Below are 25,588 nucleotides of genomic sequence, written 5' to 3'. Positions count from 1 at the left end.
TCGCCTCCAAAGTCCGGCAACAGCGTTACGGTCATGTACGCAATAATTAAAAGTATCGAAAGTTCACAATGTGTGCGTGTGTGTGGTGAGTGTGGCGAGCGTGTGTGTGTGTGAGAATGTGAGCACTTGTCGCATGGGCGCGCGGCCAGCCACTCTGTGTGGCTGATTGCAAATACAAAGATGTCGAAAGAGAGAGAGAGAGAGAGAGCAGGAGCTGGAGGATTGGCCTAGTGGACAGTGCAAATGCCTGGCGTAAAGATATGCGACGTTACGTATACGACATGTGGCCGACGCGTTGGCTGCTGCTGCTGCTGTGGCTGCTGTGTGCGGTACGTGAGCTTTAACAATCGTAAGGGATTCTTTCTTTCCTACGGGTGTGAGTGTGTGTGTGTGTGTGTATTTGCTGTGGTGTGTGTTCCAGTTGCCTGGCTAGTCAATTTAGGAGCATGGCATAGATTGCCAACACACGAAACAAAGCAAACGACAAATAAACAAACAAACGAACGAAACGTAACGTAACAAACGAAACGTAGCCAATGCTTCTCGCCCTCTCTCTTTCTCACTCACTTCTTTGTCGCTGCTGTTACACACGAATCGTGTGTATAAATAAAAACTTAGCAGCAAACGCCCGGAGCTATAGATGCCATGCTCGAGATGAAGCTTCAGTTTTTTGGAGCCAGATATATCGGAGCAGTAGTTCCCATCCCATTGATAATACACAAAGCACACTTAAGTTATTGTTACTGTTATTTAGTTAGTTTACGCCACTTTGTATTATAGTGTGTGTGTAAAAGTAGTAGTGTTGTGTTCGTCTACAAAGACAACTGTGTGAGTATGGTTTTTTGTCTGCGACCATGTTTGCTCTTTATTGTATTGCATTTCTTGTGATTTTCGTGCCGCCGCCTGCTTCAATACCACACAGCAGCCACTAGAAGAACAAAAACCGAAACCAACCCAACCCAACCTTCATTTCCACTCCCTCTAACATTGGTTGGGGAAAACAGGCTCCACATTGATTTGATTGATTCGAGCCGCGTCAGCTGCGCGCGCGAGTGTGGATAGGAAAAATGGGAAAAAATGAGAGTGGCTGGCGCCAAAACAAACAAGAATATGTACACCGCCAAATTGTTTGAAATTTAAAAAAAAAAAGACCCCACACACAAAATGAGAAAACGTAACGAAAATTGTATGTGTGTTGCGTATTCTCAGGTCGACCCGGTGAATGCTCTAATTGGGAGCATACATTTTATGGTTTGTTAAGCATAAAATTAAATTGCCAAATTTATTTTTAGATAGTTACGAGTATATCAAATATATTATTGTTCACGTCACGGAATCGGAGCATGATCTGCAATTTCATTGGCCAATCAAATTGTTCATCAATTGTCATTTGAATTCTAAGCAGGATACGTATTATGTTTATTTGGAATTTGAAATAATTGATGTGAAAGTAAAGAAACCGGATTTCACTCATTAGCGAAATAAATTGCTTTAATTAATTGAATTTCATTTCTATGCTAAAGTACTTTTTATTTTCAAAGGGTATTTTGGTTACCATTTCAAATTGATGCTTTTCACACACATACATATACACATATCCATAGAAGAGTCTAGATGTTACGTAGACAAATATATATATACTATATCATAGGCTTAGGTGCTTGAATCTACTTCGGTTCAGTTTTTTTATTTAGCGGCTCTGTCAGTTACATGAAAATGTACTTTGCATGAATTTGTACATCATGCTTGATTTTTTATTTATGCATCAAACCGGCTAACCAAATATGTCACATGGGTGTGCGTAAGCTGAAAACGATGCTGTGTGAGTGTGTGTGTGTGCGTGTGCACCACACGTGTGGTGAGCTCACTTTATGTTGCCTACTTTTAGGCACTTTCAACTGAAAGCCTCTCAATATTTTGCCGGCTGTCGTGTTAACTCGTGTGTAACACATACGAGATTTTAGGCAAACGAAATAAATATAGGCAAATATTTTAAGGGGTTTATTAATTGATTTTACTCAATATAGGGAATGTGAAGTTAAAGTGGTAAATATAACAAAAACATGTAATATTACATTTTCATTTTACTAAAATTATATTGGTGAATAAATAACTAATTTATTATTATTAATACACAATTGTATTGCTTCATTGCGCTTTTAGCTCAATTTAAGAATCATTACAATCTAAATATAGCTGGTCAATTTTATTGCAAAATTCCAAATAAGAGGCAGAGAGCAACAAGCTGATTGAGAGAATATTGTGACAAGGTGAGCTAGCAAAGGTAACAAAGGACAACTGCAAAATGCGCACAAAAGAGCACTTACTCAGGTGCTTTAGTAGCGGAGCTCATCATGCTGGTCTGGAGGAAGGACAATCAATGATGAGCTGGGCAAATGACAAATAACATGATTGTCAAGTGAGCAAAGAAAACTGCAAGAGCAAAAGAAGCTGACAGACAGAAAAACAGACAGACCGAGACACGCACTCAGAGCAGGACACTATGGAACATGCTCGGGTGTGGTGTGGTCCTCTGGGTCCTCGGTGCTCTCTAAGTTGTCGCAGTTAATGTTCGCAGCGCAAACATTTTAATAAAAATGTCAGCTTATGCCTGCTGACAGGTCGCGTGACACGCTGCCAGCGACAGGCGGCGTCTGCGATGGTGATGCAGCCTTCAAGTGTTTCTGGCAGGTCTGCGCCCCAAACTGATGTATTTATGATGAGGATGGGAATGAGATTTGGGATGAGCGGATGCGGATGAACATGAGTTTGGGAGAGCAGGAGAGAGGGAGAGAATGTGAATATTTTGCAAATATGTGAAGCACGTTTTGTGATTTTCTGATTTTTCGCTGCAAAATCCATTTGGCGAGCCTTTGGCTTACACAGCATACACAGCGTATATAGCAGCCAGCTTACAGTTTAGTTTATTTGCGTGAAAATATTTAAAAGGACTCGCGAGCGCGGTGGCATCAGAAATCAACGCATGTAGGCCTCATAATTCTGTCAGCGTCATAAACGCGTCGCCAGGCTCAACATGGCGGCTGCATGCGCCCGGAATAATAAACGACTATATCCAATTCTACCCCTCCTACCCCCCTTGAATACAAATACATATGCCACATGCCACATACACACACACACACTCGCATAGTACATACGAAAAGACAGGCACGCTTTATGTTTTAATTTGATTTGATTTGTGTTGTACAGCGCGCCGTATGTGCAAATATTGTTAAGGCAACCAAATTTGATTTATCACGCGTCGCACCCGATGCGCGCTCCTCTACGTCCCTTGAGGGGCAACATAACATGCCGCGGGCGTCTTAATTGGTTTTTGTGTGCGCATTTCTGGCGCAAACCCCCAAGGGGCGACAATTAGCTGCAGTCACTCGGACAGAGAGAAATGGGAGCTGGAGGAGATGATGTGGGAAGCTGTTAAGTGCCCACAAGCAACACCGCACGCCAAATAGCTAACTGCCAGATTGTGCGGCAATTGCATAACGCCAAAAAAACATTGGCAAAGCTGTCCCAAAAGCTGCCACACACACACACACACACACACACACACACACTGCTGCGAAGCGAGCTGATGGCATTTAAAAGCATTTGCATAGCAGCAGAAAATTGTGAAATTGATGTAATAAATGTAATTAGTATTCAGTTTTGAGCATATTAATTCAATTAATAGTTACTTCAACTCGACTTTAATGCAGCTGCAGTTTCGGTTAAGAAACTGGAGCAGCAACACTAACATCAACAGCAACAGCAGCTGCAGCTGCTGCGTCAACTCACTTTGCCTAAGCACAGTAGAATTGAACTACAATTTTAATTATGCAGCAGGCGGCTGAAGTCAATGGGCGAGCGAGTCTTGGCTCAAGGGCGCGACGAGGTCGTCGGTCGTTGGTCGTCGGTTTGCGCGCAGCATCAGCAGCAGCAGCATGCAACGAGTGAAAATTAATATAAAATAGCAAAAACTTTTGCCTAGTGCATGCAACATTATGGCGAAGAGCGGGGAAAATGTTGGGCTGGCAGCTGCCTTGTGGCTGAAATGCAGCCACAAACCGACTGCATAAAATGTAACGGGCCAGTCAACGTTAGTTAGACCCGAAGCGAGGCCCGCCAGCATTCAGAAACAATTTGCAGCAGATTATGAAAATTGCTTAAGAAATTAAATTGCTGCATTGGGTTCGCGGCCTGTTAGCAGAAAAGCGTACAACTAGGGTCACGGATGTGCCCAACCAACTGACTACTGACTCCTGACTACTCCTGACTCCTTGAATGTGGTCGCGTGGGCCATGGCAAAAATTTGCATTTTCCATTTTGCGGTTTGGTCAGGTTTTAGCCGGGAATGGTTGAATGGTTGGCTGTGGGTCTTGACTTTGATTTGCCTGGCACGTAGCATAAAGGCAAATGGACAAAAAGGATTTTTGCTGGCAGTCGACTAGCTGCTGCTGCTGCCTCTACTAATTCAATTTGCAATAACCACAAGAATAGCCATAGACCTAACAACAACAACAAGAGCACTCGAATGGGGACAGGAACACGAACAACAACAATTTGAAAGTGCTCTAATTATGTTGCGTAGACCGTTTGGTCAGCAAAGCAGCTTAGGACATGAACTTTATTAAAAATATTTGCTCATTCGCCGAGTGTTCGGCACATTTACATACTTCGGTGTTGTTTTTGTTTTTTTTTTTTTTGTGCTCTCTCAGTTTTCAGTTTTGTCCGCGCGGCGACGAGTAAAATTTTTATGAGCCCGTTTTCTAGGCCTATTTAGGGGCTCAGAGCACGCGCAGCGCCTATAAACTTGCTCGACTTTTTCAGCTCCTCTTTCGTTTCGGGTTTTTTTCTCTTTTACTGTTCAATTAGCATAATAGGCACACAATGAGTCAGAGCGCGGACGAGAGACGCGACTGATCCTTTTGGCAAATAAATAAATGCATAAATACTTTTGCTGCTTGTGGAAAGGGAATAGCAGTCAAAAGAAGAAAAATAAAAATCATAAAATGGGAATGGGGATGGGGAGGAAGTCGACAACCCTGCGTGTCCCTTTATACTATTCATTTTGAAAATGGACAGCAGGCAGGCCATCATTTCCGGTTTGTTTACGCAAATCGAGCACATTTCGCATAATTTCCTATTGCCAAAGCTCGAGCCGAGCTGTGTGCTTGGCATTCTCAAGTTTTCTTCTTGCATATCAACTTGTTCCTCGAAATAAGTATCTAAATATATGTATAAAAGTTAGTGTGTATATATGTGTATATGTTTGTATGTGTATATTCCACATTTATATGTGCGCAATGTTTTCCTTGTGGGAAATTTTATGAAAATGCTTTGCAAATTGAATGAAAACATATTGACTATGCGATGACGATGACGATGTCGATGGCTTTGGCAATGGCGATGGCGACGGCGATGTCAACGAAAGAAAACAACGTCGTTGACGTAGCAGGACTAGCAGGACGCACAGGAGCTGTGCGTTGCGACAGCAAAACGTTTGATGTTAGTACTGTAAATACATGTATATTTGCCCACATACACACACAACACACCCACACACGCACACATTGACACAGTGAGCAAGAAAAACTTATACGTATGTAGCTACGCTTTCGTCTGGTATTTGAGTTTGTTTGCCATCGTTTTGGGTTCGAGTTTGGGTACTTGTGCGGTTTTTTGAATATGTCTCATTTGAAATTGTTCCTTTGCAATTTGCATGGCATTTTTTTTTTGTTAAGCACACAACACAATGGGGACACATCAACATCACCATCAACATCAACAGCCGCATCAACATTGTGCTTTCGCATGCCAAACGCCTGCGCGCATTCGGAATTTGATTTTTAAAGAGGCGCCTAAAAGATGCCACACACGCACACACACATGCAATGTGAATTCGAGCATTGGAATTGGAATCGGAATCGGTATGCGAGGACAGGAAAAACATTGACCTCAATGGCTAATAGACAACATGGCGCATAAATTCGTTATTCTGGCTGCCTATGCCACGGCCAATTGCCTGCAATATAACAAAGTGCAACGGAGCGAATGCCGAGAGCAAAACAAAACAAAAAAAAAACCAACTTGTGGCGGACAAGAGGGCGAGAGACTAGCTGACTAGACCAGACCAGACCAGAGACCCAGGGATTCGACCCGTACGACAAGGACGTGGACGTAGACGTGGGTGTAAAAAGCATGCAGGCATAAAAAAGAACAATAATAACAAACAGCGACAACAGCAACAAACATCGACATCAAAAGGGGGTAAATTGCGATGTGCTTTTACATTTATATACACATATATATAAAAACGAAACGTTGAGAGTGGGCTACGTGGTATTATAGCATTGTGAAGGAGTTTATGTTTTATCAAGGATAACAACAGTGAAATTGTTTGGTAGATAAATGGAGAATTTACTGCAAGTGATTTCGATATGCCTTGGCACCAACTTTAAATATAACTTTGTTTGTATGTTTGTCAAGCATCTACATTTTACTTACGTCAACAAATAATCAGCCAATGGCATCTTCTTTGAACCAAGGAAAGTGAGCGACAAGAACCGTCCGAGCCGACCTATATATTTGTTGGGGGGATGTCGTGCATAATTAAATCAGATCACATTTTAAAATTCCATTTATATTTACCTCTCGTCTATCTGGCTGACGGACAGACACCAAGAGAAAAGAGCTCGTAAATCATGATTAAAAGCTTCAGGGCGACACACAGTATAACTGGATACTGGATTGGTCCAGGAACAAACAACTACAGCAACTGCTGCTATGCCTAACACGTAGTCACGGAATTGGAGGCGAAACTTTAAACAAAAACTCGCTGTGGCCAGCGAGACGACAAAACCGAGCACAGAGTTCTCAATCTTCTCGTTGTTGTTTTAGCAGTTGCTGCTGCTGCTGCTGCTGTTGACTGACGAGGACGCCGACTGGGCGAGATTCAATTCTAGAGATACAAGTGGCAAACAAGCAAAAGCAGAAGCTAAAGCTGGAGCTAAAACAGAAGCAGTCGCAGACGTGGCCGCGAAAGTCGAGCAGTCATAGCCAACAACTGCGGTGACTCACTTCGCAGCGTAGAAAGAGAGACAAAAAAGCATTCGCCTGAGATACGTGCAAAGGCAGCAGCAGCACACACAAAAAAACTTGATACGACACAATATCGTACATACTTCTACTTATATCGTATATGTTGTTTGGCTTGTATATAAGGCGAGATAAATCAAATGTGGCGAGAAATTGCAACAACAACCAGCTGAATGGCTATGAGCGACGCCAGCATAGGAGCAGCTACAGCATCACCAACAACATCAAGTCGCCATCGTAGCGATGCAAAAAGAAAGGAACGCAAAAAAAAATATAGTAAAGCGAAAATGCGAAAAATTTATCCAATTTGGTAAAAATTTAGGTCACAGCCGGGGACTCTGTAGCGCCTGGAAGCGCCACCAAAAACGTCTGCAAAAGCGCAGCTGCCATTACAATGCATTGTCTGTGTGTGTGTGTGTGTGAGAGTAAGCCTGTGTGTGAGGCCACAGGAAGAGCTCAAGTGCAACAACGGACAAGCGGCAACAGCAGCAAGTGCTAAAGCTATTGTCCTGCTCTCCTTTCATCCTCTTTTCTCTTGCTCTTTCTCTGGCTGTTGTTGTTGTTGTCAAGGAGTGAGCAACTTTTAGATAGCTCAGATATGCAATGTCCAAAACGGGACACAGGCTGGAAAACTGAGCAACTGAAGCCGCCACAAAAGTGAGCCATGACAAATATGGCACAAAAGAGAGCGAGAGCACATGAAAATCTAAGATGAAAACATAAATATGAAGCGACATGAAAACTAAAAACTACGACCTGAGACCTGAGTAAATGACACACAACCCACACAAGCTCATATGTATACATAGTATATGTGGTAGATATGGAAGTTGGTATATGTTTAAGAGAAAGAAAAGGCGAGAGCGTGCTTGTGGGGAATGGCATCACTATTAATGGCAACGGTGCCTCTTGACAGCTAATGGCACATGAAATGAGTAAATTATCACATACCAGAGCAACTCTTGAAGCTGTCCCGCCACTCCCTCTCTTTATCTCTGCAGCTGGCGGGCTAATTTGCAGTGTGCTCGCATGCTCCCGAAAGAAAGAAAACAAGCAAGAAGCCACAACATTGCGTATACGTGATATGAGCATTACTCTGCGCTGCTTGTCTGATTTTCGAGAGCTCCCCTTTGTTGCTACTGCTCTGCGCTTCTTGCTTTTGCTGGCGGCGAGCAAGGCAGTGGAGAAGGCGAAGGATGAGAAGAGCAAAGTGCTGCCAGTTGGCAGTTGGCAGATAAGCGAAAAATGCAGCGTAAAAAATTGAACGCATATTTCACAAACACAAATGACAAGTAAGGGAGTTGCCACACAGGAGCTGCACTCACTAGCAAGCAAGAGTTACCCTTGCAGTCAACCAGTCAGCCAACCAACCAACCAACGAACCAGCCAGGTAACCCAGCTGGCCAGGTTCAATGGTGGCATGGCATGGTTGGAACTTTGCTGGTGGCCCACCTTCGGTTTGGTTACGGCCATGCAGCCAGCCAGCCAGCCAGCAGTCTGTGGCGTTTTCTGAATTATTTCGCACGATATGAACTTTTGCAACAAGTCTCAATAATTCTCCAGCTGCCAAGCTGGGTAATGAAAGAAAAGCAGCCAGTTTTCCGCATTCTACCTCGCCTCGAGCACAACGTCGTTGTTGGTCTGTTACTCTGCATTAAATCAATGAATCGAATGCGGAGCCAGGCGGATGTCAGTAAGTTGCCATTTTGAGAAATTAAAAGTGTCCGTTGCCGTTTTCATTTCCGCTGCCCTTTTCCGCTTCCTGTGGTTGCGCTTAAAGGTTCCTCTTTCACACTCTGCCCTAAGTCCCAGGTACGAGGTCTAAGTAATTCCCCAAAACGCAATCCTATTAAAAAAAGATCGCTACGCGTTGAAATTGCTTTTTTGCTAGCGGGTGGACTTTGGACCGAGGACCCGCAAAGCACTCGATAATGATGCCCCGACTGTGCCATCCTATTGCTGTTGGCCACGTTAATAAGCCAGCTAATAACCCAAGGCGACCTGCTGCGGCAAATATGGCAGGCAGCTAGGCAAAGACTGCTGGGCGTGCCACCTTTACAGTTCGTCAATTTTAATGTCTGGGCCACTCGGGACATACTCGGAAATCGCTGCTAAAAGTAATTCAGTTTTATATTAAAAAAGATTTCGCGTACCCAGGCACGCTCATTTGCATTGCGCGGCGTTGAAAAGTAATAAAATAAACAAGTGTCCTGAAAAAAGGAAAGAAAAGGACAAGAAGACGGTCACGAAAGCGGATGGGGCGGGGGGTTGAAGACTGGTCGGCTGTCGACAAAATGGTGTGAAAGTGATTTATATTTTAATTCAAAAATGAATTATTTAGCACACTTTTTAATTCCTTTTGGCTCTGTTAGCCCGTGTGTTTATTTTTCTTTATGGCCAAATCTAAAATTCTGATTACTTTTTATTCGCTTTTATTTGCCAGTTTATTGCATTTGCCTCTCCAAAGCAAATGCAAATTCTTCTTTTCGTCATCGCGCTACATTTAACATCGGCAAGAGGCCTAAAAGCTGTTGACAGTTGGGACAGTAAAAAAACGAAACTAAACTCAAACCTGATAAACAAATTTACCAGAGCCTAATATGCAAATAAAGCCGGAAAAGAAAAAGCCGACTTCTCAATGCGCTGCAACTAATCACATTGTGAAATAATTATCAAATTGAAGTACAGATTTTATGCTGATTATTCTACAAGTTCTTAATGTTTAGACAAATCTTTATGACTACACGAATTACGAAATATGTTCTTGAGCCTTGCGAGAATCCTTATGCCCAGTGTAAGATTCATAACGCTAAATGTGATGCAACGTTGACTGCTGTTTCTTGAGGAAGCAGACTTTATAATAATATGCAAATGGAAACTGCTTTGCACAAATCTTATATGCCCTTTGTCATATAGAAACTTGTTATAGTTGGCTGCGCTTGTCAGTGTGGGTGTGGGTGTGGGTTAGTATAAGTGTGAGTGTGTGTAAGTGCCTGTAAAATCGACACTAAATTTAAGCGGGGGAGTGGCAAACTGCAACTGATTATTATGAGCACATAAGCAGGCAGCACAGTGGCAAAAGTCAAGTGCAGAAAAAAAAATGTAGAAAGAAAGGCAAACTACTAGCAGAATAGCTGCCAGACTGCAGTGAAAAAATTTGAATATAAAATGCGTTATGTGGTAAAAGACGCAAACTGCGTTAACCAGGATGATGGGGAGTGGCAACGGCAACGGCAACAGAAACGGCAACGACAACAGCAATGGCAACGGTGACGCCGCCTTGGACAGACAACGACAACGAGCAGAACGACAATGGCCAGATCCTGCGGCAACAATGAAATTGCGTATGTAAATTTGATGTCGTTACCAGCGGCGTCGGCAGCATTGCTGAAATAATTAAAGTGGAATGCGCCAGGCCAAAAAGCAAAGAGGAAAAACAGCGCAAAAAAAGACAAGGGGGTGCTAAAGTGGAGAAAAAGATGAAAAATCGCTGCGGGAGGAGAACAGTTGAAGTTGCAGTTTGCCTCGCTTCGGTGTCCTGTGCTCAGATGTGCTGTTATGGTCGAGGTCTGTTCTGTTCTGTTCTGTGCTGCGCTTTGGCTTGTCATGCTTGTGTATTGCCAGCTTGGCAGCTTTTTGCGGCTGCTGCTGCTGCTTCGTCCCCACTTGTCTGTCCATATGCAAAGCAGCTGCAGCAGCTGCTCGCTCTTTGTCTCTCCAACCGTCCGTCGGTCCATCTGTCTGATGCGACTCCTGTTCGCATTGCAAATGCGAGTGTGACTGCAACTGCGACTGCAACTGCGGCTGTGGCTCTGACTCGGGCTCTGAGTGCAACTTGTCAAAAAATGTCGCAGGCAGAGAGCATCAAGTGCAACAGCAACAGCAACAACCACAAAAGTTACAGCAGCATAGAAAAAGAGATAGAGAGAGACTGAGAGACAACGCTTTGCTTTGGCATAAATATGAGTGCCATCAAATTAATATGCGTCGCATATGGCTGACGATTTTGTGGTACAACATGTTAAGTGCATGCAACGGCAGATGTTGCTGTTGCTTACCGCTGCCACTGCCGCTGCTGCAACTTGGGGACAACTGCATAATGCTGGCAAAGATGACTTCTCGCAACAGCATCTTGTGGCAGGTTTTTCACGCTTCTCGAGTGACAGCGCAACTCGCCACGAGACCCGAAGACCCGGACTGCCTTGACTTATGATGCTTAGCCGGTTCGCTGCAACTGCAAAGATAAAATGTGCAGCTCCTCAAGTTCCAAGTGTGGCAAGTGTGTAGACTAATGGTGAGCTAAGGAAGTGAGGTGAGAGATGGCGTTTAATTTCGAGACAACCCCCGCAACTAGAACTGTCCGCGGCATAAAGCTTTTACTGGAATTGTCTGTGGCATGTTCGCTGCTGACACTCGCACATGTTGCACTGTCACCTCAAGTGTTGGATGTGTGCCTGCAACTTCAGCCTTGAAGACGTCGCAGTCTCCCCCTGCTACTTACTGTCTTTGTCACCTGTGCTTGGTGCCCTTTTTGCCCTAGGTCCTTTGTCAATTTCTCAAATGGGTCTCAAAGCCCCGCTGGTTGTTGTTGATCATCCAAGAGAGTTTTTCATTCTGAACCAGCCGCCAAGTTGTCAAAACGTGTCAAGAACATTGACATGAAGAATTGTAGCAACCTTCGAAATGCGCAAACACCATCAAACATCGAGTCGTTTACTGTGCGGCAAACATCAAATCAGAGACGGAGACAAAGCAGTTATGATTTACTGGATGGAAAAGCAAAAGCAATCTCATTCCTACAATTAATGCGGCAAGAAAATACTCTCAATCTTCGCTCTGGCTAATGGAATGTGAAATTTGTTGACAAAAAACGCGTGAAAATTGTGATGAGAGAATGCTATATATATACTATACTTTATATATAAATAGGAATTTGCATGGCAAACATTTGGCAGCTGTTGATTCAGGCGTCCAATGCTTCACTGATCAGCAAAGACTCGAGAATCGAGAGAAACTGTGTGCGGATAGGAATGGAGACGCCCTTTAAGCATGAAACCAGCCCCATTCTGTCACGCAGTTATCCGGTCAAAGGGGGCGTGTCTATGGCCAAAGGCGTATTAGCCACGCATCACTGGGCAGCCTTGAGAGCGGGCCGGAAAACAGCTGCTGTCCCATTTGATTAGGCTTTGCCTGGGCTTTAAAGGATATTGATAAAGGCATTGCCATAGCACTTGTCAGTCTGTCAGTCCGTTTGTCTCTGCAGTCGCAGTAGCTATTTAAGTGTGCGCGTGTGCGTGTGTGTGTATGTGTGTGTAAAGGTGCGTTGTATTAGTAGAGTCAAAGGTTCGCTTTGACTTGCAATTAATTTGCTTTGTTTTTTACACTTGACTGCGTCCGGACAGACATAAGAGTCGACAGTCAGGCAGACAGACAGATAGACAGACAGAGAGTGCGACAGTCGGAGATACAGCCAGCTGGAAGGATAACGAAATCGTGGGCTGGGTAAATGGGCATTTTGCCGAACCATAAATTATTTTATTAAGCCACTTTGGCTGGCCCTTCGGCACGCCTCGAGTTATGTGAATTATTTTGTAAAAGTTAATTTCGTGCAATAAATTCAAAATCGCGTTTGGCCAGCAATTCATGCTTCGCCTGATGCTGATGCCACTTCAAACTCTCCCCTCGCATACTTTGCACTCTCCGCTCACCGGTCTCCACTCTCGCCCACTCGAGTGAGTTTTGTTTTATGAGTCTGTTGTTTGTTGGCCGTGTAATTAGTTGTAGACAGGAGTTCGCTTGGCTGCCAGCGCCAAAAAGTATGCAACGCAATTACAATTTCACCAGGTGATTAAATGCGCTATAATTGTTTTTGTTGTTTTTCCCCAGCGATGTTTTTGTTGCTGTTGCTGTTGCTTTACTAATGGCCGTAATTAGTTGCCTATCACGGAGAAATGCCTCTTGCCGCGGGACATGAAGTGTTTCATCTAATTTATGCTCGCGTGCCTTGCCACAGTTTGTTGGCATCGCCAGTGGCAACATTTAAATAAAATCGACTTTCCTTTTTGGGGCCAATAAAACTTTTCACTCAAAACGATAATTGCCCGCATTTGTCGTCCTTGCCGCTTTGCCACTTGCCACTTGACTTTGTCTCCAGTCTCCAGACCGACGCGACGCCCCATCGCATATGTGTGTGTGAGTCTGCCTCTTGTTTGTGTGTTCTGCCTGGCACTTGGGGCATCAATAAAAATCTCTTGATAAATGTCCAATTTAATTTTGTTCTTTTACTTATCTCTTTGCTCGGCTTTGGGCAGCAAGAGCAGCCACTGACGGCGCAATTCCGCCCTCCGAATTTTGCCACCTCCCACATGGAGGATTTCATTTCTTTTATGTGCATATTGCTGTTTTCGTTCTCGTTCTCGCTCGTTTTCCCTCTTATTCTCTCTAATGCTTATTTTTGTACTTTTGGCTGCCTTGATTCTATTCCGTTTCATTGCACGAGACGCTAGTCTCCAGCATTTCTCACACTTTGGCAGCTTCTTCTATTCGAATGCTTCGTAATCATGATATGGCTGAAAATGGGCATATTTGTGCCAGCTAATGTTGACAGGCAATTCGAGTAGATGGCCCGAACAATTGGCTAACCCAATGCCCATTATGAGTTTAAGATCTGAATCAACTCGTGCTAATTCATTCTGCAGTCACAATTCATTTTTCGATTACGCATCAGAACAGCTTTATAAGATGACAAATTTATTTCCAAAACCTATAAATTAGAAAGAGCAGACAATTGTTTATGACAATATTCTTTATTCAATATTCTTTTTATATCCTTACGAGTTTCAAAAATAAATTATATCGAGAAAATCGCAATGAGTTCTGTTTTATAATATCTTAGATTCAGTTCGTTCATTAATAAAACCTTCAACTATTTTTACAATAACGTAACTCAAACAAAAGCAAATTTAGTTCAAAGAAAAAAACTTATTTGAAGTATTAAAACTATAATAATTGACAAATGAATTTTCGATATTAAATCTTTACTTAAGTAAAAAATGCTATAAAAGTTAATTTTCCTAAAACAAATTTCACAAATTTAATGTTACTTAATTGTCTTCTTGAATATCTGAACATCAATTTAGCTATTCTTGTTAAACTAAGCAACTTTTATAACTTCTTTCCTCTACCATAACGTTGCTCAAACTTGTTTTTCTGTCAGTTTCCGCATATCAATTCAGCGACTTTCATTTTATTTGGTTCATTACTTAAGCTTTCCATTACAAAGTGAAGCATAATGCTATGTACTAGTTTTTTTTCATGGTCTATTTGTGCTTTAAACGTAATTTAATTTGTCATTCCATTTATACTTGCAGACGTTGCCGCCGTTGCAGACGGCGTCTGGCGCCGGAACTGTCTAACGGGTAAGAAGAAATATGCTGAAGCTGTGATTTAATTGAACTTGCGCCATTTGCTCCCAGGCAGCTGTCTCTGTTTCTCTCTCTCGTGCCTGCAGCTGCACTCTTCTTGTCTATGGCATATATTTAAAATGCGGCGGCTTATTAAACAGCAGCCGGCAATGCCAGAGTCAGAGGCTAGAGGCAGCTAATGGAAGTCGTCGGCATCTCACTGCTCCTCGCATCTCTGGCTAACGTCTGACACATGTGGCCCGCACTAAGGCCGGCAAATATTGTCTCATTTTGTATGCTGTGTGCCAAGACCAAAATCAATAAATCAAAGCTTGGCTGTCGGCTTGCTTGGCGGTAGCTGGGCGGACAGTCTGCCAGACACAGGAGAAGCGAGAGAGAGAGAGAGAGTGAGGGAATGTGTATAGGGGTCTTGAAGGCGACGTCTCGAAAGTCGCACGAATGGCGCGTGCCACGACCGCAGCTGGGGCAGGCGACACATTTGCGTTTGGCAATGCAAACAATGCTGCCCACACAGAGTGTACCGCTGGAAGGCCGCATGTTTACGAGCATGTTGCGCTATCGCCGAGTAATTTGATAACCATTCCAATACCAATGTTAGCCAGCTGAGCCGTTAACCTACGCCCACCCACCCAGTTGGCAACAGGTAAGCAAGATCCCAGGGCGACAGCAACCATCCATCGCCCACGCTATGCAATATTAAACGTTGCACATTGGCCACTGCGCTATGCCATATATAATATGGTATGGTAGTATGGTAAAATCAACGACGACCACAAAGGCAAATACGCATAGCTTCAACTTCGCAGCAGCTCAAAAGTTTTGCGTTTTAAAGGCTTAACCCTAACCCGACCAGGCATCCGGCCTGGCTGGCTCAGCTCGGCTGAGTCGGAGTCCAACCCAACTCAATCCCAGGCCCCTAGAGTGAGGCTCTACTGCTTTTTTATGCGACGCGCTGTGGGCTTAAAAAGCAATTCCGCAACTGTTTTTGCAATGGCGTACGCCATCACGACATGTGTGTCGTTCTCTCTTACTCTCTGTGTGAGTGTATAAGTGTTTGTATGTATGTTAAGGCCCCATGTGGAGTCCTCATTCAGATCCCCTTGGGCTGGCTGGTAACAAAGCTACAGCAATGCCAACAATGCTGTCGTTATCGTCGTTTTCACTTCAATTAAAAGTTGGCAACTTTTCTTGCCTGGTTTACCTAAACGGCAGCGACTGTTGCCTGCCATTCCTGCTTAGAGCGATTTTACTCTTCCACTGCTTCTTATGCTGCTTCTGCCTCTGCTTCTGCTGCTCCAATTGCCATTATGCAGATTTGTATGGCTGATTACCAAATTACAAACTGTAATGACAGCAATTGTTTTGTGTACAGCTGGCATATGGCACGCTAACGACAAGTAGGCCGCCAAATTGTCACAGCAGAAAAAAAGCTAAACTAAATGCAACACGAACTCAGACTGAGGCGCCCTAAGCTGCTCATGGCACATGCAACATGCAGCATGCAGCATGCAATACATACGCAACACAAATACAAAGAAGGTCACTTTGCCAGCTCAAGTCACACTTTAAAGCACGTATACGCCGCGTGGGCCCAACGACTTCCGTGCTATTTACGCACCAGCGCGTTGCTTGGCTCACTGCTTTGCCTCAGAATGCTGAGCATACTCTGACTACTCTTGCCTTTGCCAACTTGCCAGCTTGCCTGCCTGCTGTTGCCTGTGCCGCTGCTTGACTGTCAGGAATTTCCGCGAACGTTAATTGCGACAAGCCAACACTCGGCAGTGAGCCAAAGCGACAAAGAAATACCTTCTCACTGCTCCTTCATTACACCTTTTGTGCAATACTCTGACAACGAGTCTATCGGTTGGCATAGCTCGCAAAAATATTAAATATTGCAGATCACTTTAACTTGCTTAATGGCCTCTAATGGAATAGTTAAAAATAGCTGAAAAGTGAAAAAAGTTTATTAAGGCTATAAAGATGTTCCCTTTCATTTTGTTTAAATCTGTTAAGCAATTAAAATATGTTAATAAATTCTTAGCAAAACTCTTGCAAATATTAAATGCTGCAAATTACAATTTAAACTCGCTGAACGGCATCATATTGGATAGCAAAAATAGGCCGTTAAGTGAACAGTAGTTACGTAAGGCTTCCAAATATTGCCGCTTTCTATAAATTTATTGTTTTATGTTTATGAATATTACGCAATGAAAATATATCGCTAAATTCATAAAAAATGTGGCCTTCAAGCGAAAATTAAGTAAAGCAAGTAGTCCTTAAATTAAGTTTTGCTTTCTTTCAATTTGTTATATGTGGTAAGAGTATTAAGAGTGCTTGCGTATGCATTCGATTTAGTCTCGACATTTGTTGTTGGTTAAAGCCACAACAGCGGGAATGGCTGCTTGCATGTGTCGCCACACCGCTTCCCAACAAACTGCCAGCTGCAAATGCTTTTTGGTCTGCATGGGCGAGAGAAGTACTGGAAGATACAAGAGAGCAAACATTTTATAGACGTGCCATTGCGCTTTGTCGCCGTCGCCGTCACCGTCTCAGTCGCTTTACTTCTTTGGCTTTTCAAGCGGTTTTCTATATATTTAGCGTCGCTCTGCTTCTTCTCAATCGTGTCATTAAAATTGATTTTGCAGCAGGCAATTGGGCGCCAGCAAAGAGCGGCGAAGAGCGCGGCAGAAACGCAACAGCCACTCGCAGTTAGCTTTCCTATTTGCCAAACGACAAAGAATTTGCTAAATTGCTTTTCTGCTTGCCGCACACGCACACACACACACACACACAGGCACGGGCAAACACATATGCTGATATACCGTGCACACACACACATAAATACTAAATGCCAAAACCAGTTGGCTGTGCGTTTGGCTTTGCAATTAGTTTTTGCTTTCGGTCGCAACTAAATGTTGCATTGACTGCTTAGAAAAAGAGCACAAAATAGTTTGTGCACGATTCAAAGTGACATAGAGTGAGATAGCTTATGTGAGTGAGCGGGAAAGAGAAGGTGGCAGATAGTCACACGCAACATTCTTTTTATTGGGACGCACGAAATAGTATTGTCAAGTTATTGTTGCGACTTTGGCAACTGTAACAAAAGCGATTAAAAGTCCCATAAAAACCGTGGACCATTAATAGCGCAATAATATTATCAGCTTATGTTCGATGCCACGCACACACTCACACACACACACACACATAGGCTCACACATGCTGTGACGCTTTTGGTGGCAGCCCAAAACTAAACTTTGTCTTTTGTATTTTCATTAACATTTATTGGTTTTTTACTTATACTTCCAAGCATAATAACATGATGAGTGCGGAGCGGAGAGTGAGAGTTGATGACGACGGGAGGTGGCTCTTTGGGGCTGCCACTAAGCCAGTGCAAGTCCTTTTGGCTAAAGGAAGCGAAGCGATGCCGCAATATTTTGAGGTCGTATCAGCGTCATCATAAAATAACGTTAATGACGGCAACAAGGTCGTAAAATCAAAATTTCTGCTATTTCAATGCTGAAACCGCTGTGGTTGGCCTCGCTGGTGCCCGGGAACTTTTGCAACAAAGTTGATACGAAACGTAGCGTAATGTAAGGAGATGAGATGACGCGACTTGTCGCGACGCCATTCTGCCCTTGATCTAGCCTTAAACACTTTTTGGGGTACCATGTGGCGTATGTGTAATATTGAAACATAATTACTTTAAAGGAAAAAGAAAAGCAGACAGGGTCACTCCTCAAAGAATTATGTTATGTTATGTCTTCAACAATCTTAAAGCGCAAAAGAATATTGTACAATGGGGACGCTAGCTGTAAGCAGAAATAGCATTCAAATGAGATTTTGATTGAGATCTAAGTATAAGCATTGGCATTGTGTGTGTGTCTGTCCTCTTATCTCAAGGCTTCGTGCTTATGTTGAATATGCAGTTTATATGTTGAGAGCCATCCGCATTTGAACTGGATTTATTTAAGCACCAACGATTTTGGGTTATTTAAATAAATTTCACATTCAATATACTTGTAAATTTTATTTAATGCGGTTCCCCGGCAACCAGCATAAGAATCTCTAACCCAACGTTCGTGCTCTCTGTGCCTGTGAATATCTGTGGGTGACTATGTGTGTGTGTATATGTGGGGCGTGCAGGATTTTAAATATTCATTAGACACACGGCAGCGCCAGCTGGATAACGTGGCAAACAGGCTGGCAGGCAGAAAGGCAGACATAGTCAGAGGCAAAAGACAATCTGACAAACCCTTTGAGCACACAGGTCAGGGTCACCATGGCAGCCCATTCTGGTTTTTTGCGACGAGTGAGAAACGACATTTGAAATTAATTTCAATCACCGAAATGTGAGCCACAACGTTCTGCCAATGGATTGGGTTTTGTAAATTGAAAAGGCTTTGCAACTGTTTTTTTGCTTCTTTTCCTTTTACTGTCAGGAAGAACTTCAAAGTTGTGAAGCATGTGCCATGTATCAATCGGCAATCCTCAAAGATTTTTGGCCATATTGTGGTTCATTGTGTGCCTGGTTTATGGCCTGACCATGGCTTTATGTATTACGCGATTCAGATTTTATCACAGAGGCGTTAAAATGTCGTAAATGTTCGCCTTTGGCTGCTCTCTGTCTATATGTGTTAGCCTGTCTGTGGCCTAAGTAAATCAGCATAAAACTTAACTAAATGAAGACAATCAAAAAGTGACCAAACCCTGAATTGCATATGTCTATTTAGACACACTGGCATTACGAGTATAACAGGCAGACTCTTGAGAATTGAGTTATACCAGCTAGTAGAACTTGTTTGTACTCACCCCCATCCTCTGCATTCCCCGTCATCGTCAGGCTAGTCAATGTCCTCGTGACTGTGCTCCAAATGATGCCATGCCATGGAGTTTGCCTTTTGGCCTCATTCTCTCTAAAAATATTTGCAGCAAAAGGCAACAGCAACGGCAGCAACAACAGCAAAGCAATATGGTAAACTATATAAAAATTTTGCTAGGGCAACGGCCCTCGGCCCGAGCGAGGCTGAGGCTGGGGCTGATGGACAAAAGGTCGACACAACGTCATCGTCATTGTCGTCATTGTGCTGGGTCTGGTCAAGTGGCTGCTCTGCTCTGCTGCCTGGCAAAACTGGCGAACTGGCAAACCGACAGACTGCCAGACGCTTCTGCTGACCGTACAACAATTCGCAACCACAACAACAATAGGAACACGAGCAGCAGCAACAACGGCAGCAGCAACAGCAGGCACAACAGCAACAACAATAAAGACTTTTACTGTCCTAATAAAAGACAAACAAAGGACTCTGGGCGATGCTACTGCTGCTGCTGGGGAGCATTTTCGTATCGCAATTTTCATTATTTTATTTGCCTATAAACGAAGCCATATTTTTGCCAGTGTATACCACACTCTTCACTCCTAGGAGGAAGAGAGAGAAATATATCTATAAATCTATGGGCACACTCCCTCTCATTCTCAGATTGTAACAAAAATTTGTTTATTCGCCTACTCTACACAATTTTAAGCAAAATAAGTAATTAAAAAAATCATAAAATAGCCAGTATGAGTTGATTTTCTGTTATTTACTATACACATATACGAAAGTATGTGCAAGTATATGTTCTCCATAAAAATCAATGCCGACAGACTGGGGCCGAAAAACGAATGAACGGAGTCTGGTCACTCGGCCATTTCTTGTTGTTGTCGTTGTTGTTGGGTCAGTTGGGGTCAGTTTTCCGCTTTAAACGATAAACATACTCGGCGACAAGTACAAAAACAACTTGTAGGCAATTAAGCCAACGACAGCGACAGCGACACAGCGTATTGGCTTGTCAGCTGCTGCTTCTGTTCTGTGTGCGAGTATCGAGTACTTTTGCTTGTCTGTGTCTGTGTCTGTGTAAACAGAAAACATCAAGCTTCACAACGAATTTTGTCTCTTATCTTGACAACCACAATAATGTGAACAGCTCTGACGACGCCATTGCGTTTTCTCTTTTATCGTAGACAACTACTTACTTAGCTAATTATTCGGGGCGTATACTTGATAAAAATAAGTACAAAAAATAACAAGTTTTGATTCAAAGATTCAATATATTTAATGAACTTGCTTTGATTTATAAATATAGTTTATATCACTATTTCTTTATTTCTTCAGAGAATGTCAGAAACTTATACTTAATAAATATTAAAGAAATAAAAGATTGAAACCTCGCGTTAAGGATTAAGACTTAAATGAATGTTTTCCTCATTTCTTCAGAGTATAAACAGTTCGGATTACTTAAAAAGAAATACAGAAATTTAAAAAACAGTTAAAAGCCTTGTTTATTCAGATTGTTGATTATGTTGTTATTGCTGTTCTCTCTTGCCACCCCGAGGCAACTGTTCGAGTGGGCGACTTAAAAGTATTTATACTCTATATATAGCCAGCATATGGATTGGCGAGGGCGTAGCTTTAAGAAGATTCACACAAATACTTAAATTCATGGCATTAAAATTCAGCATAAAGTGCGAGCAGATTATAGACGAATTATCTGCAGATTCTCGACTCTTTTTTTAAGTAGTGTATGTGCTTGTCGAATTTTTTAAACTAGCGATTCTTATGTGCTGTTTTTATACAAAATAAATGAATGAAAATCAGAACATTTGCCTGCTTTTGAGCGCAGATTGGCAATTAAGGAATATTAAATTATTTTCAAATTGCAATCATTTCAAATTATATTCGGTTTGTCGCTGCAATTTCTCACAAACAGTTCTGCGTTTCTATTTTTATTATTTTTAAATTTTCATATATTGTGGACATATTTTAAACAAATTTCGGTCAATGCGCCGCACAATGAAAACTGAATTTTTTCTTTTAGTGTTTTTGGTTTGTTTGTGCACCAATGTTTTTGTACTGGAAATTGAGGTCGTCGTATGTGAGGGAAAGTATATGTAAAAGTACGTACATATGTATATGCACATATATAAAAATATATATTTATATATTTACGCTTCTGTGCATGTATGTAAGTCTGGGCTTAGGGCTGAAGTGTTTGCCTGCTGCTTGCAGCGCTAAATGCTCGACAATATGGTTGTGTGTGTGTGAGAGTATTTTTGGTGTATTTGTCTTGCAATTGTTGTGCCGAAGTTGTGCTGTGTTAATGAAATGCGTTCGGGGGTTTTTAGCTGCTGATACAAAGCTGAAACTCGCCTCGCAGTCTTGCGACTTGCAACTGGCAGCAGTCGAGGACAAGTGAAAAGTTTTCCAAATGCTTTAGCCCAGTTACCACACGATTGCGGCCCGCACACTTGGCGACTGTAATTAAATGCAGGGCATAACTACTGCTAGCTGTTGCAACATTTATGTTTGTGTGTGTGTGTGTGTGTGTAGTACCCACATACACAGAGCACAGATTTTTAAAGTATTTTTTTTTTTTTGTAGCATTTTGACCTAAAACTTTTGCAGTCGCTGTCGCTGTAATGTCAAGTGCTCGCTTGCTGTGAGCAGCGCTGTCGGCGTCGAGCTGAGAATCAGGGTTTTTATGCCGCATATGCGGCAATTAGGCGTTCTTGTCGCCGCTTTCAGCCCAGTCGCTGCATATGTGTGTGAGTGCCGCAAAACGACGACAACAGCAACAAGAAAAACCATTGCGGGTAATCAAGTAATGCTCATTTGGCAATCAAGGCTACAAAGTGAAGGGAAACATACGAGCAAAGATGATAAAGTCGTGGAAGAGAGAGGGAAAGGCAGAGAGAGAAACGTCAAATGTGACATGTTAATTCCAGCAGAGCAAACAGCAAACAGTGCCACGCCCCCTGGCGACTGATTGAAGTGCGACGCCTCAGTGATAAGCACATTTAACTGTGCAAACGTGACACAGCGAGCATTGCCTTTTATTTTTCGTTTCCGCAAATCCTATTAAAAAACGTTGCTGCCTACAAATACGTAAGAGGTGCGACACTTGAGACTCATCCACGTGTGAGTGAGTGTGCCTGTATATGTGTGTGTCTTTGTATGTGTGCTGCCAAATTATGGTCTTATTGCTCTGCAAATTAAACAAAGGCAAACCGAAGAGCATTTTCGGCAATTCAAACTGGCAAATTTAAAATTTGAATACGCAATTCAATAGACAAAATAAATATTTTATTGCCTCAGGTAATTGCTGAGAAAATACTGTAAAATAAATTCATTTTTATGGGCAACACAAATAAATAAATCTAACGATTGCATAGTTGGATAGACAATATACTACGTATTTGGTAGCAATAAATCAGTTGGATTTGATACTTCTGCTGATAGTTATGCGAATCTTTCTCTGCTTGGATCAATCAATATTAAGGCACAAAAGCGTAAATTCTTGAAAAATCTTTTGTAAACAACTTCGCACTTTGGAGCTGAGATGCTTGAAAGCGACTTATTGAGCGACCCTCTTGCATTTATTTTAATTTATTTGCCTTTTTCTCTGTATTCGAGTAAAAGGCTAAGAGAGTTGCCTTTTTCAAAAAGCAAACTTTTTGCTATGCTTTGCTTTGTGCAAAGAGCAAAAACATCAACAACAGCAAACGGCAGCAACAACGAAAAATAACAACAAAAACATTTAGGCAACCAGTTTAGCTCGTGTGAGTTTGTATGTGTGCCGAGTAGCAGAGCCTGTCAAAAAGTTACTTATTTTCTTTTAACAACTTGCATGAGACTTTTTGCTCTTGCTCTCCACGCAGAACGCGTCCTTGCGCTCCCATCAACCATCTACGAACTTCTTGTCTTGTCCCGCCTGTCCTGATTGCTGAGCCTGTGTGATGTTTACACTGCTTTTGCTTTTGATAAGGTTAATCAAAAGTTTTTTAATCCATTCTGCATACAGGCAAACATAGACCAAACACATCCAACACACGATGCGCAAAAGGGGATCATCAGCCTCGCTCGTGTGTGCTCATTATCCTGCCTGGCGTTGCTCCTGGACTGACTTCACCACGTCCACGGCTATGTGTTTGGGTGGATATGAGGTACTTTGAGCCGGCGGCTTGTTCAAAGTTCTGGCGCTGCAAAGTGAATTTCATTAATGCAAAATTATATGTATTTATTTTCTTGAAGCTTCTGCTATCGCTTTGCCAGCCAGTGTTATCCTGCCCTGGTTTGAGTGGGCCACTCGAACCGCTAACCCAAAAGCTGTTTAAAAATGGCATAATTTATGCGCCAAAGTTGAACAAAATCAATTTGGCCACAGTCAGTGCAAACTTTGCAATTAAGCTCTGGGAGACATTTGGCAAGGTGAGCAGCCAAAAGCAAGGTGCCATCTCTTTCGCTCTCTGCCTGCCAACTGCCAGGTGCAAGACTCCTGCAACTTTTGCGATAACTTTAAATCATCTAATTATGAGTCAACCATTGGACAAGCGAGCAAAGAGTGAGAGCAGCGAGCAAAAGTGCGAACAACAAGAACAACAGGAACAACAGCGAGCAGCATTTAATTTCCGCTGCTACAACCCTATTGCCATGCCTCTTTCTCCATCTCCATTGCCATCTCCATCTCGTTCTCCATCTTCATGTCCAGCCAGTAAAGAGCAACCCACCGAACTGACACTTTACTTCATTTCTGTTGACTGGAATTAATGGCTTTTGTTGGCATAGTTTTAACGCTTGAAGTTCGACTGCGACGACGCTGTGTACAAAATTTATGTTCGAATTTATTGCAAAGTTTATTAGACAATTCCTTTTTTGCGAGTAATTTTCGCCAAAGAAGGCAACGAGCAAAATTTTTGTGAAATTTATGAGCTTCATAAATGACCAAAACATAAAGCCAGCACAGCTCTGCACAGTACGTAGCACATAAGCAGGCCAAACATGGGCCAATGCTGCGTATGAGCAACGTGCCAATTGCCTTGATTTCGCTTCTGCTTGAGGCCCAAAAAAAAGAGAGGGAAGCACAAAATTAGATAGGATATGAAATGGAAATGGAAACGGGGTGAGGAGGAAGGGTGGAGGGAAGCTGTGTAACTGGTCTTCACATTACATTACGAAATGATGGCGGCTGAATGCAAAAATGCCATAAATATGAATGAGCTGACGAGTAGCAGAAGTAGCCTTTCCCCCAAACCGATCCCTTTTGGCCAACTGCTGTACTTTATTTGTTACAACATATTTAACTGTAGTTGCTCGCTTACACAGAGAGAGCACCTGCACCTGCCGCTCCGCAGCCTGTGGCTGCCTTTTAGTTTTTGCTTTGATTTATGTAGGCAACGGCAAAAACATTTCAAAAGCAACGGGCAACGGGCAAACAGCAATGGCAAACAACAAGCAAGCGACCAAAAGTGTGTCAGTCGGTGTGTGTGTGTGTGTTTGTCTGTGTCAGAAGTTTGCTCATAACTTGCCACACTGCCCCCTGCTGCGCCCTCTGGCTGCCCAAGTGTCTGCCACTTGTTGTGTCTCATCAAAAATGTATTAACGAGCTTGCAACGCAAACGATTTTTATCTGCCAGCGTTGATTTCATTTTGAGCTGCCCTACATGCCGCATGCCTCATGCCGCTTTGCCTTGCCTTCGCCCTGCCACAAGTTTGACTTAGATGTGTATCGCTGGCATTTTCAACACGTGCATACAAAGTTAAGAGAAAGGCAGCTGCGTCTGCTCTCAGCTTTCGCTGTGGCGCCACTTCGTTGGATCTGCGTAGCATCTTTCCGCTTAGCTCCGAAAACTTTTAATGGCGCATTATTTCATGCTATAAATTATAACAAAGGCGTCGCCGTTAAGAACTGTTAACATTTAGCCAAGTCAAAACGAAGTCGACTCGACTCGCGTCGCTTGACAATTTTAATCACCTGAATTGGCGGAAACAAATGCAATGCAATGCATAAAGCGCTTTACTTAGGCCTTTTTTTGTGCAGATGAGATGACTCACTCGCAGCAAGCTCTAAAAAAAATGGGCATAGCCTGATCTTGTTCAACAGTTGCAAACAAACATGAAGAAGTAGAAAATAGAGGAGAAAATAGAAACGCACGAAAATAGCTGGCAGAAGTTTCAAATGGCACTTTATCTTGCGGGCGCTGTTGCTGCCTCAGTTTCAGCCTGCGATGCTGCTACACTTTATTTTGTGCAACGAGA

The 25,588-nt window shown here is 42.8% G+C and overlaps 1 protein-coding gene across 3 annotated transcripts in view; it reads left to right on the top strand.

The window, feature by feature from the left end:
* The window catches only part of LOC133837252 (uncharacterized), a 62,076-nt gene that overhangs the window by 11,789 nt on the left and 24,699 nt on the right, over window positions 1-25,588 (top strand). Inside the window, exon 2 of one of the 3 annotated variants that reach the window (XM_062267937.1) lies at window positions 14,463-14,510. The exons of the other annotated variants lie outside the window; for them this stretch is intronic. The gene's annotated coding sequence lies outside the window, so the exon portion shown is untranslated. The remainder of the gene's footprint in view (window positions 1-14,462; window positions 14,511-25,588) is intronic. 3 annotated transcript variants of the gene reach the window in all.

This window comes from Drosophila sulfurigaster, chromosome 2R (assembly GCF_023558435.1).
Source record: "Drosophila sulfurigaster albostrigata strain 15112-1811.04 chromosome 2R, ASM2355843v2, whole genome shotgun sequence".
Taxonomy (NCBI): domain Eukaryota; kingdom Metazoa; phylum Arthropoda; class Insecta; order Diptera; family Drosophilidae; genus Drosophila; species Drosophila sulfurigaster.
This window is presented reverse-complemented; position numbering and strand designations above follow the sequence as displayed.